General features: G+C 35.5%; 1 long non-coding RNA gene across 1 annotated transcript in view; it reads left to right on the top strand.

Moving 5' to 3' along the window:
* The window catches only part of LOC135196300 (uncharacterized), a 116,601-nt gene extending 96,067 nt beyond the window's left edge, over nucleotides 1-20,534 (top strand). The window contains exons 2-3 of the long non-coding RNA XR_010310375.1: nucleotides 16,340-16,371; nucleotides 20,345-20,534. This is a non-coding gene — a long non-coding RNA (uncharacterized LOC135196300). The remainder of the gene's footprint in view (nucleotides 1-16,339; nucleotides 16,372-20,344) is intronic.
* The last annotated feature ends 335 nt before the right edge of the window (nucleotides 20,535-20,869 follow it).

Genomic DNA, 20,869 nt, shown 5'->3' with positions numbered 1-20,869 from the left:
TATATATATATATATATATATATATATATATGCACACATCGCTATCTTAGTAACTTTCCCAAAAACCTAGACTAACCACCTGTCAATTCTTAGAATTTGGCAGAATCTGTTGGCCCGTCCGAGATCGTCGTGGACTGCGCAAAATTGTCCAAAACAAACGCATCTTTGCCATTGCCTGGGACTCTTGACAACGTTCCAACTATTTTGCTAAGCACTGGGTCCTTGTGTCTATTTCTCCTGAGACCTACATACTAGAACGATATTTTGTTATTTGAGTTCTTCTTCTTCTTCTTCTTCTTTTTATAACATCATATTTAGATACGAAATCTGTATTTGTATATGCTTTCTTAACACTTCCTTACGCTTAGGTATGAAGAACTTTACGAAGTTAAGGTTCGATGTAATTTGTTCATTCGTTGGGGATAAAAATAGTGATTAGTTGACACTGATTTTTTGTTCCAAGTCATTTCGTTTTATCAAGTTTGTATTTCCTGTTGTTTTTATTATGTCTAAATTCCCTGCGGTTTGTGTGGTATGTGAAATAGTATACACAATTTTCACATGAAAGTAGATAGTTTTCGCAGGATGTATAAGGTTTATTTCAAGTGAGACATTATTAATGGAATATTTTTGTCCTTTGTTTACATTTGATCAAGAGTATTTGATCTGCTAATGTTTACCTTTATTCCGGTCTTAAATTTTCAAAGGTATTTTGTTTTCTTTGCAATCATAATATTTTATCATGTGTTTTTGTGTGTGATATAGTGTTTGATACTTTTCGATTGAATAACCAGTAGCAATAGTATTAATGAAATGTTTAGCATCTCTGAAAGACATCGATTTTATTCTACTTTTGGGTTTTCGTTAGAACAAATATATCTTAAAAGTTTGATTTCTATTTTGAAAAAGAATTTATGAGGAAAGACAAGGGTTTCACCATAAGCTACTTTTGTAAAATCTGGGAAGAACACAGTTTCTTTTATTTCACAGATTTACATTTTTCATGCAAAACATGATCACATCACGAAATTCCACACTTTATCAGAATAAATTATTCCTAAAACCAGGAAATTCATGATAACCACAAGTACACGCGAGTTTTCGAAAGAGAAACATTCATAAGGTATCAGTATATTTATAGCAAAAGGAACACCGCACTTCCTTTAATCCTTCATCTTGCCTCTGTTTAGCAGATGGGGTCTCTCGAAAGGTGCAGAGCGAAATATGAAATTCTTTTTAAGTTTGCATTTATTGTTGTGCAGCCAATCATGTTTGACGGTTATGACTGTGTAAGTGGAGAACAGCATACGTGGGAATTCAATATTGCTCGCTAAAAGACTCAATTCAGGTTTTATTCTTTCCATTTTAGTATTTATGGAAATTTGCGAACGTTCACACGCACGCATAGGCACATTAAATGTGTATATATAGATATATATATATATATATATCTATATATATATATATTATATATAGATATATATATATGTGTGTGTGTGTGTGTGTGTGTGTTTATGTAAATAAAATTCTTCTGTTAAAAAACATACGTCTAAAGTATACAAGGCCCGTTAAAACATTCTGGTTTAAAGCTAAGAACTATATTTCGGTTGACTAACTTCCACCCTTGATAATGGGGGAGTTAGTCCATCGAAATATAGTCCTTATCTTTAAACCAGAGTGTTTTAATGGATCTTTTATACTTTATATATATATATATATATATAGATATATATATATATATATATATATATATATATATATATTATCACTTATTAAATGGCTTTTAAGTATCCTTTGTCCTAATTGTCTCAAAGTTTAGCGACACTTAATCCCAGTTTTTTATATCGTCATTAATTCTTGATACTATAATCTTGCTAAAGTTTCAGCTCGCGAAATCATAAATTTCTTGCGCAAACAATATTCTAATTTAGACGATGACACTCACTCTTCGTCTTGTGTAAGACGCCCATTTCATGTGCCAAGAAGTAAATAATGAAAACAAACAATTACGTAAAAACAAAGGGCGTCGGGCATTTGTTTACAACCGAGCATGCGGCCAGTGATCGCTTAAACGAGGTTGCCGTCTTTGTGTGTTTACACCTGATGGACCTCGCTATAGCAACTTTTTTAATATAATTCCGCTCGCTGTGCAACACTGACAAATGCGCTGGCTTTCATGGCTCTCCATAGCGCAGACTTGTATTTATTATCAAGAGTAAATGAACTGTTGTATGTAAATGCGCATACAGTTGGGCGTTACGGGAACCCGACAGCATTTTTGTCGGTCGTGAAGTAAATGCGTTCAGGTAAATGTTTGTTAGATCCTTAAAGCGATTATGTGGGGCGTCAGGGTATTAAATGGTGTTTTTGGTCGCTTGTCACTACACGTTTTTTTTAGGGGGATCTCTCTCTCTCTCTCTCTCTCTCTCTCTCTCTCTCAAAAATTTGACTTTACTTGTTGATGGCCAAAGTATTGCGCGCAAAACACTACTCTTTTTGATATTATGATATTGCTACGTGAAATAAAAAGAAAATATTTGTTAAAGAAGCATTTTATTTTAGAATAACACTGGACCCGTCGTGATTCATAGGAGCATCAGCATCCATAACATTTTGAGAAGGACTGTTCTCCAGTTAAAAAAAAAAAGAAAAGAAAAAAAAAATGTCCGGTGTTAAGCAGTGTGGCATCGGGTCACCTAATCTCCTAGAATGTTCTCTCCACACGTCTGTCTGTTTATATTTTCAGTTGAGCAGATAAAATGTAATGTGTGAAGAATGAGATAAAATTTGGAACGCAAGGTCCGATAATTCCCATCACATCTAGTATGAAATAGCCATTGTATTTTCCCGTGATTCATGAAAAGCAAAGATTTGTTAACTGTGGACGCGAACAATATTTATTGCGTGGTATACACAGTGTTTCAAATAGGTTTCTTTGATGAGAGCTTTTGTCAGCAGTAAATTATTTGTGTTTTTTATCTTTTTCCAATATAGCACATCTAATATGCTATGCGTCAATGGACAGTAATTTAAGGTGCACTAATATTTCCCGTCTTTGTATCTTTTTTCGCACAATAAAAGCAGTAGATTTCAAATATCGTAGATCACATACGATGTAAATAAAATGATGCTCGAACTTTTCCCCAGAATTATTTGAATATTCTGGAGGTTCAGGAAGTATTAATGTTCACCAGCACTAGAAATCAATAGAATTTATAATAAAACCTTCTGCCCAAACAGTTATCCTTTAGCACTGAGGACTAGAAATACGTAAATAGAGAAATATAATGTAAAATACCGCCTCTCTCTCTCTCTCTCTCTCTCTCTCTCTCTCTCTCTCTCTCTCTCTCTCTCTCTCTCATTGAACTTAGCCTGAGCGAATGAAGTTGACGTATACTGTATTGTGATTTTTTAAATCCAACTTTTAGCGTCCTCGTGAGCCTTCTTTGCAGCTTCCGTTTTTCTGTCTCTTGTATTTTTCTCGAGTTAAAGAGGCCCATTCACTTCAATAAAGCGCTTTAATTTATTTTTCTAGTGAAACTCGTTCATTCTTTTTTGTTTTTGGAGTTTCTTCATCTGAATGGAGCTGTTGGTTTTACACTGAAAGTTTGCTCATTTCTTTTTTTATTGCAACTATTTTTTCACTGAAGTTGTTTTCTTCTAATGAGTGTCTTCTATGTTTTTATTATTTGGAGTCTTGTTTTCTTTTACTTTCAGAATGCCCTTTTTCTTTAATAAGGGTCTTTGGTCCTCTCGAAGATTTTTCGTTGTTTTAGAATCAATTTTGCTGTAGGTGGAATCCGTGTATATAAGCGGAATATTGTGCAAAATTACTAGAAATAGGGAATTTATTTATCTACAGTATACTAAGGCATTTTATAGCTCAGATCTATATGAAGTTACAAATCTTGAATTGCTTCCTGTTCTCCAGTTATCAAGTCTTTTCCATGTTTTTCATATAGACCAAGACTTGCAGGTTGGAGGATAGAAAAGAGCCAGTTGTCCATGGGAAGATAGGAAGAGAAAATAGGCAGATCTAGTTATTTTTCTGTAATCAGAGTTTTGCTGGTGGAAATGCGAGAACCGAAAAATGGTGGGTGCTAACTCCACAAAAGTAATATGTAACCCTTAGAAAGATAAAAGACGCAAGAAAAAAGTATAAACGAAAGCCTGAAAAAAATAGATTCTACTAAAAAAAAAAAGATATTAAAAAGACAGAACCCGATCCAGTTTCTGCTCTCTAACAATGTACAGTTCATCGTTTCCTCTTTTCCCCGAGACCGTTAAGTGCCCTTGATTACGGAACCTCCTCAGAAATATCAGGGAAAATCCTTCAGAACAGCGCCCCGAGGATTCCGTTCCTCCCCTCGCTCGTGTAATCTCTTGGGGGACTGAAAGAAATCTTTAATCGCTGAAGTGGAAAGGCTCAACGGTTATAGCCAATACGCGGAGGGGATAACGCCTGCTTCTATGGTCGGGGTTCACGCAGTGCGTATTTCAGCCCTTCAGGAGTGTCTGTTCAACTTCTTTTGGGAAGAGTTTTTCTTATTATTATTATTATTACATTATTATTATTATTATTATTATTATTATTATTATTATTGTACTTAGGAAGCAGACCCTCTCTCAAGCATACTTTATTAAAAGTAATGGCTACTTCAGCAACGTTACACTTGTAGAGATTCTTCTCTCTCTACAAGTGTAACGCTGCTGAAGTAGCCATTACTTTTAATAAAGTATTTTATTATTATTATTATTATTATTATTATTATTATTATTATTATTATTATTGAAAGTTCTCTTTTGTTATAGAGGAGAATGTATTATAATTATTGTTGTGAATTGTTTTGTTTTGAAGAAGGTAAAAGTAACGAGTAATAGTATGTCGATAATGATATTGATTTCACCTGATCAAAATATTCATGAAGTATCCTGCAAAGAAATTTCTATTTCATTGCTCTTCCTGACAACGTAAATTTCGCGAGAGTATAGGATGAAAGAAACTGCACAGATGCAGAAGAGAATCAGGTTAAAAACAACCAAGTACTCGCGATAATACCGTATATATCACACCAAAACGTAATGAATAACTTCGTATTCATTTCACGAAAACAGGAATGATCCTGATCGTCTTGATATGACGATGTATTTACGAGACGTAATTTTCACGCTTTAAAAAAATGGAATTATGATATTAATCCAAGATTCAAAATTCCCTTTGTTTACCCTTCTCCCCGATCTCTACAATCAAATAACTTTCAAGAGGCAGGTCTGTCGCTCTCCTAGAGACTAAACCTCCTTTCTTTTTCTTTCGCCCCCCTACTTTTTGTTGTCTTTTTCCGGCCCTGGAGGCTATAAGGGCGTTATGTCACCTCGTCTCGTCAACCTCAGCAATAAAAGAATATTTCCGTTTTTGTTCGCTGCAGGTCATATATAATATATATACTTCCCGTTACAGTATTTTCTCTTGATAAAGATGGCAGTTTGAGGGACACTGCCGTTCCCCGCGCATGCGCAGATGTTGAAGAATAATCCGCTCTTATGAAAACTGAAAACTGTGATAACGAATAAAAACATGTCCATGATTCACAAGCTATCATTAATTAAAGATAATTTAAAAAATATACAGGTTTGAAAACGAGAACTTTAGGGTTAATATAAGCGTCCATTTTTCTGAAATATGTAAAAGACAAACTCAAATTAGCATATGAGCCGTAACACACTGGGTACGAAGAGATGAAGTACTCTATAAAAAATTCTTCCGAAACGGTTCATGTGACTCCATTGACCTTTTCCGCAAGCGACCTTTGACCTAATAAGACGGGCGGGCGTGTTTGAATGGCCACTTTAAAATGACTTTTCGTTGCTCATCGCAAGCCGTGGGAAAATGTAATGCTGGACAGGTGCCGATTTTTATGCGGAAATATCCTGAAATGCGCTGAAGTTTGATATAAACGATTAAAAATGGTTTCGCTTATTCCTCTCTCTCTCTCTCTCTCTCTCTCTCTCTCTCTCTCTCTCTCCTCTCTCTCTCTCCTTTAGAAACGCTTCCGTAGTACAAGGTCTGACAGTTTTACTCAGCCATTTTTCCATAACACCGATGCTACGCCATTGGTTCATCATTTTCATCATGGTCTTCTTTCTTCTGTGAATATATAACACACCAACACACACACATTATAAATGTATATACGTATATATATATATATATATGTATATATATATATACATACACACACACACACATATATATATATATATATATATATATATATATATATATATAATGATAGTAAGAAGACAAGAGCTACAGTACTCCATGGAAGCCCTTTGAGTATGATGTATAAATATAGGATATTAGTTTTTATTTAGCATTCTTTTTTTTTCTAATTTCACATATTTCTCTCTTAATTTTATCTTGTTTTTTTCAGTATTTTAGCAGAGGCTTCATGATCGTTTGGTAGTTGACTCATTAGAAAAACGATGGTTTCTACCGCTAAAATTAGTTGTATCATATTCATTCTCGTACACATTATGTCAGGATTATTGTAGTGTACTCTTCTTGGATGTCTTGTAGGAGCCCCCATAAATAAATCTACGGATACAAATGTGACATTTTCATTCACAATTTCAGCTAGGATGGCTTTTATTGATTGCCACAGTGTATTTCGTGAGCACCACCGTGTAGTCGTAAGTCAGGCAGGAGGCGGTGCTCGCGATGTAAAAGTTCTTATTAGAACTGCTGGTTATTATAAATAATTAATCTGGTACTGGTGCCAGTGTTCCATTTCTGTTAGGTGTAGCCATGATTTTTCATTTATGTTCTTTAGATTGCAGGTCAGTAAAGTATTCAAACGGCATGACTTGCCCAAGGTACAGAAAATGTTACAATGAGTTTACCTGGGTAATCGTTAGATACAATGAACCATCCGGATTGTAGATAATTGATCCCTGTGAAGTAATGTGATTAACGTACACATCTCGACATTACAGAATAAGTTTTTATTTTAATCTCAGTAAATAAGAAAAAGAGGAATATCTGCCACTGCAGTCAGCTGTATGCTCTTCGTTTGGTTTCCTTCTCAGCCTTATTTTAGCTGCAGTTGCATTTGCTTCAAAGTTTTGTATATTTCATTGTTATTTTTTTATGTGGATCACAATATGCTTAACTTTATAAGGAGTATATAATTTTAAAAGGCAACAATCTGTACAACACTGCTTGAGAAAGGTAATGTAAAAGTTCAAAACAAAGCTGTAACAATTTTCTCACGAATCATTTCTTAATGAATTTAGTGTTTTTAGTTTAAGAGCTTCATTTTAAAAACTACTTTTTTTACGCGTTTACCATTTTTTGAAAAATGTAGTTTTTCAATTTATATTAAAAAAAATTCAGCGAACAACGCTTGCTAAAATCAAATCTATGACGTGCCGAATGGAATCATGGATATATTTGTAAATGTTTGACGTTAGAGTTGCACGGATTTTGTGCATGGTTGTTTTATGCAAATTCTCCTACGTGTCAGTATTTGGGGTAGTAGATCAGGTGTTTCGCAGTTTTGAAATTTATATTAAAAATTTTCACTTTATCTCGATATGAAAACAATAAGGCAATACGTTATCTCAGCGCCTCAGTGCCGTGATCGGTATGGTCTTGGCTTGCAACATCGGTGGCCGCGAGTTCGAGTCTCGGGCATTCCACTTAGGTGTGAGAGATGTGTATTTCAGGTGATAGAAGTCACTTTCGACGTGGTTCGGAAGTCAAATAAAGCCGTTGGTCCCGTTGCTGAATAACCACTGGTTCCATGCAACGTTAAAACACAACAAACAATAAGTTATCTCGAGAGGCAAACATATTAGCCAGGTATGCCATTATATATCAGTATGGGTAGTGCGCAAGTTGGGTAAATGTTGATGGACTTAATAATTAATCTTTAAACATGATTTATTTGTGTAACGTAGAGTTTTTTGTGAGGTTTGTAATAAATTATTCTTATAGAACTAGTTAACGTCTTACAAAATGATGGTGGTGCCCTCAATAACCCTCTGGATCCTTTTACCTGGAAAAGATATAGAAACCACATAGTCTTAATGTAATTCTATATGGTCTTCGTTTGTGTCCGTTAAGAAGAGATCTTTAGATCAAAGATCGACCATAATGAACCCGGCCCTTTAGAATCTTCATGATATGGTAAAGTAATGTTACTTGTTCACGACACTCATGCTTGTACCGTGTTCTTTGGCATGAGCCTTTTTTCAAGATGAGTCTTTGGTATTGGTGAACTGCTTTTGATGTTCTGCATCAAACATTAGACTAAAACAAAAAGAAGGGCGTATCAGCTTTTTTTTTCAAAGGATTTATAGCACCTCTGTTCAACATTGTTTATTTTTTCACGAACAAAAGAAAATATGATTTTTTGTTCTTTTTATTAATTCCTAGAACATCGACCCTTTTATTCGCTTTGTTATACTCGGTCATTGCCTTTGAGGTAAGAAATGGTTCGGACACTGTCTGTAAGAAATCGTTGCGTATTTCATAGAATATTTTTGTATTTGTTACATCTTTCCTTATTGATCAGCAAATGACTTGATTAAACTTAGGAAGCAAGATAATCAGAAAATGATTTCGTTGGAAATAATCAAACTGAAGGAATACATTATTGGGAATTTCAGCACTAAATTCGAGTAATATGTGATATTATATTCCCTGGAATACAATAGTTTTAATTCTTGGGTCTTGGGTTACGTTTTCTCTAGCTTTTCATGTAGTATATCCCTCTGGGAATTTTAGTTTTCTGTAAAAGAAAACTGAGATGGCTATTTGTCTGTCCGTCTGCACTTTGTCTGTTCGCCCTCAGATCTTAAAAACGACTGAGGCTCTAGAGAGCTGCAAATTGGTATGTTGATCATCCACCCTCCAATCATCAAACATACCAAATTGCAGCCCCTATAACCTCAGTAGTTTTTAGTTGTCTGTAAAAGCAAATGATTGTGCCGGCTTTGTCTTATCGTCCGTCCGCACTCAATTGAGGCGAGAGGGCCGTAAATTGGTATGTTGATCATCCACCCTCCAATCATCAAACATACTAAATTGCAGCAGCCCTCTAGCCTCAGTATCTTTTTTTTTTTTTTTTTTTTTTTTTTTAAGAGGCTGGGGAGGGCTAGAACAGTAGTTTGTATTTTATCCAAGGTTAAAGTTAGCCATGGATTGTGCATCTGGCAGCGCTTGGCAGAGGCTTTGGACGCACCCTCACTATCGGATCTGGTCACGACTGAAGACCCACCAGTCAAAGCTGATGGTTTTATACAGCAATATACGGTCTACAGAAAACTCGATTTCTTTGGCGCAATTTTTACTTCTTTATTTTATTTAAGTTTAAAGTTAGCCATGGTCGTGCGTCTGGCGCCGATATAGGTGCCAACAACACAAGCCACCTCTGGCTTGTGGCTGAGATTTTCAGAAAGCATTATATGCTGTACAGAAAACTCGATTACGCCGAAGTTTTTTTTTTACTTTTTTAGATTATTAATACACCTCAAAAGTACCTGCGGCATTTATTGTACAGTGTAAAGGATTCTCAGTTAATTCACCAGACTGCGGATTGGGAATCTCATTTAGTTATGATACGCAAATACTTCAGGAGACTTTGATTCCTTGAACAAGTTATTTCTCTTTGGTTTGCGAAAATCTTTAGGAAATAAAAGTATAGGATAATATACAAACGTAGCATCCTTTGCGACGAATAGTGACTATTAGAGGCTAGATATGCCAGATGGAAGTTTGGAAAGTCAGACTGTAAATTGGAATGATGAGGCAAATATTTCACTGTTAGTCTAATACGGATTCCCACTGAATTGGTTTGAGTAAGTCATGCCCTGCTCCTTGGGGCTTGCATAGATATACCTATCCAATGGTATGCCAACCTACGCATTCCCTTTAAAACTACGCAGATTAATAGCCGCATGCACTGGCGGATTGCATGTTTGCTTAAAGCAGGGAATCGCGTAGCCAGGATATCCAATCATTTGGCTGGAGGACGTCCTGATAATATGAGATCAAAGAAGTCGACGCAAAATGGTGGAATCTCCCAGACGTTCTGGCTGGGAGTCAGACGAGTTACTTCTGATGGTGTTGACAGCCATCGTTCCGCAGAAAGGGATATTCATCGCAATATCTGGCATTGTTATTTATTGCCCGTATCGTGGCAGTGAGATGTGGTGTGTACTCGATAGACGTTGATGGGCATTTAATTAGGGACCTAAAAGGTTTTATCTTCGAATAGAGAACGGGCGTGTGTGTATACTTTTGCCGTCAAGTTAATGGTTCGGTTATCTTTTTTAATCGTAACAGGTTCTGTAATCGCTGTTTTTAGGTTTAACGTAGCCCCATTCTAGTTTGTAGCACGCTCTGTCGAATTGAACTAAATTAAAACTGTATCGTATTTTGTTTCAGCGGGAACCTACAGTAATATCTCATCAGATCTGAATGATTAAGAATTGCTCTCAGGGAGCTTAAATTTTACACCATTCTATTTAAAGGATCCATTGATAATATTCAAGGGATAATATTTTTTTCTCTCTCCACCTTTCCTCCAAGGATACTCTGCTTGCTTGTGTAGGTTAGAAGAGAGCCATTGCTTGAGCAGATGAGATGATTGAGAGGAATAGTGAAAATGAAGTGTAGTAAATAAAATAAAAATGGTAATGGAACAGACCTTATACTCTTGTGACCACATAATTGAGCTCTGCTATTATTTTTTCTTTCACTTACAAATAATTGGGTCAAGTTGAAGTTTTATTTGTTTAATTTATTTATTTATTTATTTTTTAGATCAAGAACAATAATGAGCAAAAGTTACAAGTCTTCCATTATTTTTGCCTTGTCCCTAAACTAGGCAGCAGTTGATTACAGGAATAATGAAACTGAAGTGTAGTAAATGAAACGTAATGAAACAGACATTATATTTTTGTGACTACGTTAAGGTGGTTGAGCTCTGCTCTTTTTATTTATTTATTTATTATATTTTTTTGCAACTACAAGTAATTGGGTCAAATTGAAGTTTTATTTTTTTTTTCTTGGTTTTAGAACGAGAACAATAATGAGCGAAAGTTACAAGTCTGGCATTATTTCTGCCTTGTCTGGAAATTAGGTCATTGATTACAGGAGTTTATATTTGATATTTGAACTTTGAGGTTACTGCTGTTTTGTGCACTTCCGTTGACACAATCTCAGTAGTTAATGGAAGTTGAGTGTTTTTTGAAGTTTTAAAAAACAGTATATGGAATAAAATATGAATATTCACTCTGGAAAAAGCACTATATTCATTGGAACGTTTTACTGTTTTTGCAACAGTCATTGAAATATTATTTATGATTGTTTAACCTGAAAGGTTTCTACCATTTTTTTTGCATAATTATTTTATGATGTATGTGATGTATCACAACTTTACTTCTCTCATTTGATGGAAAGCGTTTTCTCGTATATCACTGCAGCTTATACCATGAAATCAGTGTTGACTCTCGCTGGCTGCATAATACATTGCGGTATCGTTAATTGAAGCTGCCGTCATTCAGAGCCTGATTCATTAATGCAATTGTGCGGTAATGACGAAGGGCTTCGCTGAATCATGTAAATCACAGTCGTTATTGGGTGTCCTTGTCGGAACTGAAAAATAAGGATGCAGTGATCATTTTTGTAGTTTATCTATACGGCAAATGGCTCTCTTTTATTTATTGAAATTATATGTCAGTCGGTCTGAGGGCCATCATCAGATCTCGACAATCAAGGTCGTTATGGTTGCATGTCATTGATCACACTTTCCTTTTGCCCTATTTAACTACAGTTGTGAATTTATGTATTTAAATGGGCTTGGAGACGCTCTCTCTCTCTCTCTCTCTCTCTCTCTCTCTCTCTCTCTCTCTCTCTCTCTCTCTCTCTCTATATATATATATATATATATATATAAAGTATGTTATATATATATATATATATATAATTATATATATTATATATATATATATATATATATATATAATATATGCAGTATATCTGAAAGGCTGTAGGTCCCTTGATGGGAGAGAATGCTCCCCCAAAATGGCAAATGGTATCCTACCACGCTTTCAACCCATGGGATAGTTAAAGAATAAAGAAAAAATAACATTTCGTCGCATTAAGTTGTGAGAAAATCACCAAATGTCAAAGAGCAGGGGCTTGTAGCTTCATACCCAGCACTGCATTAAGGAAAAAAGGATAAAAAAAAACATAAAAAAATTGAAATGCGCTTGAATGTGGTGTAGAGGAGAAGAAAAGTGGTAGTCAGTTTATGGAAAGAAAACTGGATGCTATGGTAAAGTGTACGTACAGATTTGGAAAGGATATATGTGGATGTATGTGTGTTGTGTTTGTGTATGAAGGAAGGACAAAAGTGGTTTGGTCTAGGTTACTTGGGAGGTACAGAGATATAGAAGGAATCCATGTTAGTTGGAGTAATCTGTGGGTAAGTTTGAGTGTGAGGGGATGAAAAATGATAAAAATAACTATATGGTCCATTCATGGAAAATCAAGAGAATAACAGCGAATGGTTTTAGGTCTTTTCCCCTTTGGAGGATATGGCTCCGGAGGGTTAGAGCCTTACGGATCTTAGTAAGCCCCTAGGAGTGAGTTGCCGGCTTTTGCCCTTCTTTTGATCCAGTTGATGCCGGTGTCAATTCACAGCTGGGTAGACTTGTGGTCGCCCGTCCTGGGTTGAGCCAAGGACCTTGCAAATTTAGGCCCTGTGCTATACCAGGTTTGTGGCACCCATTATATATATATATATATATATATATATATATATATATATATATATATAGATAGAGAGAGAGCGAGAGAGAGAGGAGAGAGAGAGAGAGAGAGAGAAATTATATATATTATATATATATATATATATATATATATATATATAGTATATATGTATCTTTATGTAGCATGTATGCATGTGTATATGTAGGTAATAACATTAATATAGAGGCAATAGATAATTACTGTAGAGGCGTGTATATACGTACACGCTTATGTAAATATACGAATGTCGCTGCTTACCCATCCCAGTGCAGCCCCGGTCGATGATTTTTATGGAGGCCTTTTCACCGATGACGTTCTTCCGGCGATATCTGCTGTCAAGTCACTCAGGGAGACGAATCTGGAGCAGAAGCGACAGATTCAATTCGTTATTTACGGAGATAAAGTCGTGCGTTCGTGTTATTTGTTTATTATTTTTCTTTTGGGTGGAGGGTTGGTATTTGGAAACGCTTGGGAAGTCATAAGATGGTGGTGATGAAATTAATGGGCCAAATGGAGAGAGAGAGAGAGAGAGAGAGAGAGAGAGAGAGAGAGAGAGAGAGATTGTGGGGGGGGGGGGGGCGATTGCATTAATAAGGATCTCATGGTTCAGTTGTCTTTTGGGTACACTCACCAGGTGAAAGACAGAAAATTCTTCGTAGTTTAAATGGCCTTCCGGTTCCTTTCAGGTTTTTATTATTGACAAAATTGCTACTCCAAATAAAAACTAAAAATTGCTACTCCAAATAAAAACTTTGAAAATTGCTACTTCTAATAAAAGCTTTAAAAATTGCTACTTGGTTTGTTTCATAAGGGTATCTGCGCATAAAGAATAATAATAATATTTGTGTCAAATGTTTTTGTAGAGAGTATACCGAGAGGGTCCACATCTACCAAAGTCAGACTCAGACTCTGCCTTTGTGGGTTGTTGACAACTAAGCCTCTTAAGTGGAGGCAGGCTCAGTAATTGAGGAAAATTGGAAGGTAGAGTTCCACATTCTCAAGGTAGGCATCACTGGTCAAAGCGACCGACTTCTGATTCAGCGACTTCCACGGTAAATGTGGGAAGGCCAACTATGTCGGAACAGAGTAAACATGAAGACGAGACAGCAGCTGAAATTTCAAAGTAATTCATTAAAAGCTGGATTTTATATTATGGAATGCGGTCGTTGTGTTCGCGGGTATTATTTGGTGCAGAATATTCGTTTTGCGGGATTTGCATATGTAAATGCTTCTCATGTGCATTTGTTTTCTTTTTTCAGCTAGAGATATTTGAGTGCGAAATGTAAGATTAGCATTACAGATTTGAGATACCGGACACCAGGCAACACCTGGTACGTGGTACTTATGAATAGTTAAAGCTAGTTGTGAGATTTAAAACATTGAGAGAGAGAGAGAGAGAGAGAGAGAGAGAGAGCGTTCACATTAAAGGCATTCATTTGGGTGTGGTGTTTTATATGCGAATGGAAACTATTTGATTTTATTTTTAAAAGCTAGTGCAATATAATATTTGGTTTGTATTTACTTTTAATTAATTTGGACTATGTTACCATGACATGATTTATTGCCCTAATTGTCTTTTCTTTCGTCCCTCGGGGGCAAAGTCCCCAGATAGGTGGTTTCGCGGGCAACTTTCCCGCCAAATTTATTCCTTCTATTTATTTTTCCCGCCAATTTATTCCTCATAGCTATTTTGGTAACACTGCAAACGCAGCTTCGCTTCCATGGAGGCGGGATATGAATGCGCTTGGGAGAAGCGACCCCAGGGATAAAGCAGATTAAAGGGAAGGGGAGTGATAAAAACGGACCCAGAGGGAAGGATAACAGGTGAATAGAGTCCGGATAAATGGTCGGATTAGGAAGAAAGGAAGTTAGCGATTTAAAAAAGGGGGGAATATGGAGATGCGAGCCCAGGAAACAAGCACGCAAGGATTACAGGCGATAGACAAGTTCAGCGAATAAAGTGGGAGACTTTTCAGGGGAATCCAGGGAGGCATTCACTGTGGACAGTCACGCGAAATTTATCTGTTTCGTTATGCAGCGGATCGCGCCGGTCATATATTCGTTTTTATGGCTTTAGGTGCGTGGTCCTTCGGGTGAAATGATTTAACTTGCGTGGTTGGAATTCATATTTTATTTTTTACTCGCTTTAAAATAATAACCCTTAATCACACGGGCTTTATGCTTTTGGATTCGTGCGGAACTTTTCTCTTAACTCTTATTTTGTTTTTATTTCTTGTTAAATGACGAAGCAGTCACGTTCCTACCTATGTCAGCGGGTGGGTTATACTAGAGCTAGCAAAATGTTGTTGTGAATATATATAGATATATATAATATATATTATATATGTATATAATATATATATTATTATTATATATATATATATATATGTGTGTGTGTGGTGTGTGTGTGTGTGTGTGTACACCTAACTTAGTGCTCATTATTTTAGTGACTGATGGTGCTTGGTGCTTATTTTTTTTTATTGCATGTGCATATTCCATCCTCAAGAGAGCAAAATATTTAAAAGCAGCGTCATACATTTTGCTATTGTAAATAAAATGGTTGGTATTTTTCAATATTTTTTTTTATACTTTTATTTAATTTCCTTTATCAGGGCTTTATTTTGAATTGTTTGCAGTCATCAGTTTTTCATTTATTCTAGTGGCATTGGTGTACATGCCAAAGAGAACGCAGACGCATAATAATGAAGTATTAGACAAAAGAAAGCTAGATCGCATTATCAGGATCTATCTTTTCCTTAATCTAACCTAACTTAGAGCTTTGACTTCAATGTGTTGTCACTATCCAAGGAGCTCTTGCTTTTCAAAAAATATTTTCCCTGTAGTGTCCCAGTCCTATCTTCTTCGCTGCCTGCTGTGTGAAATTCATTGTTCAATTAGCTAAAGGGGCACATCAGACATCTTAACAGGGTATCCGTGCAAGGAATGTTCTTGGAACAGCGCCTTAAGGGGAGATCCTAGCAAGAAATATAATATTTTGAAGGCGGATCGTGAGCAAAGAAAGTAGTCTTTTTTTTTTCAATACATAAAAGGGGAATCCTAACTAAGTACACGTAGTTTGTTACAATATTCCAAAGGAGGATCGTAGATGCAAATGTGAACCTTACCACACAGGGGATCATAACAGCTGATATGCACCTTTGTACATCTTCCTCTTTCCCCTTGAGTAAATTGGTAATAAATGAATGTTAGGCCATGGTCTTACTGTTCGGAGATTGTCATGATTTTGTTTTGGCTAGATCATCTCGATGAACATTTGTAAAAAGAAAAAAGAAAGTTTGTTTACAGAAGTCTTCATATAATCATCAGCGTGTCTGCAATAATATATATATATATATATATAATATATATATATATATATATATATATATATATTATGCATTCATGCGATATGGTGGGATGATGAAGAAGGGTTGCTACGGTGATGATTACATTAGTCAGGGTGCCATCACTGAACAAAGATTAAGAACCACTGAATTATTCTGTGCCATTTCTTTCCAGATTAGATGCCCAGACGCACTTTCGCCGGTAATGTGAGTATTTCGGAATATTTTTAATATATGTATACATACATACATACATACATACATACATACATACATACATACATACATATAATATATATATATATATATATATATATATATATATATATAAAAGCTGTGTATTCAGTAGTTAATGTTTTACATCATATACAACTTTGGAAAACTTCATGATGTTGATGTAAACCTTCCAGAACGATTTATTTGTACTTGATGCCTGGACTAATGGTAAAATTTTTGGTTTTGTGATGCCTAGGTTGTCAGATGGTTAGTGTTATTATTCTAATCTATATTCCCCATGATGAAGCTTCCAGGTTTTGGAGAAAATATTTCTTCCCATCTTCTTTGTCTGCAGATGTAAATCGCGTGGAACTGACAGTGATATGAGATTGCTTATTAAAGTCACAGATCTAATTTATAAGCTAAAATGAAGAAAAAACTGTCTACCGGCATCCTTTTGACTGTAAGACTCGTTGGCAATACATTATGATATTTAAATTACGTTATTTGTGCTCTCAACTTAATCAACAGGTTTGTAGAAAATCAGTTGATGAAACTGGGTTTTTCGACAATGAAACTGTAGGTTAATAAAGTTTGGGAATTTGTTAACACGTGGAAATTCCGATAAGGTACGAACTGTTTTGTGGTCATTTTTCCAGTTGTGAAAAGCTAGTTTGAGATCTTCAGAGTGATTTCAGATTTATAGCAGTTTTAATGAGAGTTTGAAATTAGATTAGGATAAAATACGGGTACAGAATTCCATAGAGTTTATTGTCTAGCTTATTTTGAGAACTGAAAATTACGATTTTAATTTTTCGTACTAAATTCAGTATAAAGTATGTACTCTACAGTAATTATGGTGAGTAATCTGGCCGATTCTTAGTTATATTTAGACAGTATTAAATTTTGTAATTTTTAAAATTTTTTATTTTTATCTTTCCATTTGGTGCAATTTTATGAATCTGTTAAGAAATCGTTTCAATTTTCCACATTTTAGTTCAGAGATCTAGGTACTATTGAACAGGTAGGGGCACGTGAATGACCCTAGTAACTGATCCCAAAATGAGTATGCCTTGTCGAACGCTTTAAAAAGGCCTTGCCCACCACCCACAACCCCCTTTTTTTTCTTCTTTTATTCTTGTTGAATTTTCAAAAGTTCATCATCAAATAATATTCTCCCGTATAACTTACGGTGAAAAGTTTACCATTTAGGTGTAATATACCTGGTTCTCCAATTTCCTCGTACCCGTAAACAGTAACACTATTGGAGGTAACTGTAACATTTCGTTAATTTAAAAAGCATAAACTATCATCCAGAGATGGGTTAACGTCTGAAAGACACGATTGTTATAATTGCAGTATATTCCTCTTGGTTTAAGATTTATACAATCCTTTTTGTGGCGGGAAAATCCATTGAAAAGCTGCCAGAATATTCCGTAGAGTTTTATGCATCATTACTAAATATGGTTATTTGAAGAATTTGTCATTACTTAATATAGTTATTTGAAGTAATTGTGGGCATCATCATAAGATTATTATTATTATTATTATTATTATTATTATTATTATTATTATTATTATTATTATTATTATTATTATTATTATTATTATTATTATTATTATTATTCAAAGAAAACTCATAATCACATGAGTCAATAGAATGGAAAAGTAAATCCACACTAATATGTCTGTTTGTTTTTGTTGTTTAAAATACAAAGCAGAAAGCTTTCGATGACCTGCACGGTCCTCCTTGTCAATCTGACTATAATTACAAAGCTTTCGGCTTTGTATTTTAAATAACAAAATCAAACAGACATACTATTGGGGATTTACTTTTCCATTATTATTATTATTATTATTATTATTATTATTATTATTATTATTATTATTATTATTATTATATTACTATTATTATTATTATTATTATTATTATTATTATTATTTGTGTGTGTGTGTGTGTGTGTGTGTGTGTGTGTGTGTGTGTGTGTGGTCTATCACAGTCAGTCCTCCAATTCGACTGGGTGGTATTTATAGTGTGGGGTTCCGGGTTGCATCCTGCCTCCTTAGGAGTCCATCACGTGCGTAGTGTTCCTATGATTATGGCTACAATTTCCACTGGCATATCCCATATCGTTCTTATTTCTATTTTCATGTCTTGATACTTATCCATTTTTTCCCTTTCTTTCTCTTCAACTCTGATGTCCATAGTATTACGACATCAATATTATTATTATTATTATTATTATTGAACTAAGGAACCTCCGTAACGAGGCTATAATATTGAGGGTACAATGCTATTGGCACGGTCAACTAGCTGTTGTAGCCTTGCGTCGTCTCCTTTGAAAAGAATAAAAATATCATCAACAAATCTGACCCAGACCAGTGGCTTAATTAAATCTATTCCTGATCCGCAGCAAAGGGTTACTGTCTTGTTTAAAATTTCATCTAAAAACCCATCATTCCCGTATTTCTACGGGATTCCAAAAGTACACAAACCTGGGTGTCCAGTAAGACCCATTGTGGCGACTTGCAATTCCCCTCAAGACAATTTGGCAGAATGGCTAGCTTTGATTTTAGGTGGTTTTGTCGGAAAAATTTCAGACTCACATTTGATCCATTCCTACGATTTTATTGATAGAATAAGGAACAATGTTGACACTGAATGCAGAATGGTTAGTTTAGACGTCACAGCTTTATTCACGAATGTTCCTTTGGAATATGATTTAGATAACCATAGAGCAAAGTTTTTAGAAGAACAGTTACACATCCCCATTCCATTAGAACCTTTTTTGGCATTAGTTAGATTGTGCGTATCTACTAATCATTTTTACTTTAACAATATTTGTTATAAGCAGCTGTTTGGTGTGTCTATGGGTTCAAAATTATCCCCCATCTTATCCAATCTGTGCATGGAGTTCGTTGATTGTGATCCACACATTGTGATCCACACATTAAGCCACTGGTCTGGGTCAGATTTGTTGATGATATTTTTATTCTTTTCAAAGGAGACGACGCACGGCTACAACAGCTAGTTGACCGTGCCAATAGCATTGTACCCTCAATTAAATTCACTGTTGAACTGGAGGAAGATAATAAGCTTGCATTTTTGGATGTTTTGGTTATTAGAGATAACGTAAGTAACAGGTTTAAATTTTCGGTGTTTCGTAAAAGTACTAATGCTGAGGGGTACATTAATTTCTATTCCTTTCATTCGTTGAGGGTAAAAGCGAATATTATTGTCAACTTTTGTCTTACAGCCCTTCGTATTTGTGATATCGAACTTTTAGAACTTGAGCTTCAGCATATCTTCAATGTTTTTAAGGGTCTGAAGTATCCCACTCACATTATAGAAAGAGCTGTCTCTAAAGCAAAACGAATATATTACGGTATGAGTGCAGCAGGTAATCCTAATGTGGTCAAAAATAAGAAGTATTTATTATCCATAGCTTACAATCCGAAAACTGGAAAATACCTGCTATCTTGCAAATAGTAAGCAAAAAGAAATTCAAATTGCTTTCAATTTTAAAAATACTATTAGAAATCGGTTAGTGTGCAATAATAACAACAATGGTATTAGGAAAACACCCGGTGTTTATCAAATTCCCTGTGCCAATTGCCCTCAGAAATACTTTGGAAAAAGTGGGCGGGGTTTGGATGTAAGACTTTCTGAACATCGTAGGGCCTATGAACTCCATGCAATGAATAATGCCCTTGTTTCACATTCATTCGTTTCAATTGGAATGGTGCCTCTGTCATTTTTAATAGTGGGGATGTTGTTGTTCGTCGCCTAGTGGAAGGAGCTGCTATTAGAAAGGGGTGTGCTTTTGAAGGGAACAAAACCTTCACTGATGAAGATAGTTTTACCAATTCTTTAATAATTGACCACTTTGTCAACGATTTTAGGACTCATATGTCTGGTGATTGTGAGACCCCTGATGTTGCTCCCACCTCTCTTTTATCCCAGATGACTGAGGTTACTACAGCTTCAAGTCATGGCACCGATGGAGTGTCTGCTCAGCTGGAATCACCTGAACGACCACTTCGCCGTTCCAGCCGTCTCGCCAACAGAAACAACCGAACGGGGATTACCTGACCAACACTTAGATCCATTCGCCTTGAACCACTTGTTATATTTTTTTTTTCACTGTTGTAACGCTCCCTCCATTGTTTGACCGTCAGTAGGACTGAAGAGGGATAGGGAGCAGTATCCGAAAGTCTCTCCTTGTATTTTTTACCATTGTACAATAATATATTTTAACATTACTGTGGCTATTGATTGTCATTATTATTATTATTATTATTATTGTTTATTTTTTTTTTGCTTTATCACAGTCCTCCAATTCGACTTGGTGGTATTTATAGTGTGGGGTTCCGGGTTGCATCCTGCCTCCTTAGAAGTCCATCACTTTTCTTTCTATGTGCGCCGTTTCTAGGATCACACTCTTTTGCATGAGTCCTGGAGCTACTTCAGCCTCTAGTTTTTCTAGAT

Source organism: Macrobrachium nipponense, chromosome 17, assembly GCF_015104395.2.
Source record: "Macrobrachium nipponense isolate FS-2020 chromosome 17, ASM1510439v2, whole genome shotgun sequence".
NCBI classification, from domain to species: domain Eukaryota; kingdom Metazoa; phylum Arthropoda; class Malacostraca; order Decapoda; family Palaemonidae; genus Macrobrachium; species Macrobrachium nipponense.
This window is presented reverse-complemented; position numbering and strand designations above follow the sequence as displayed.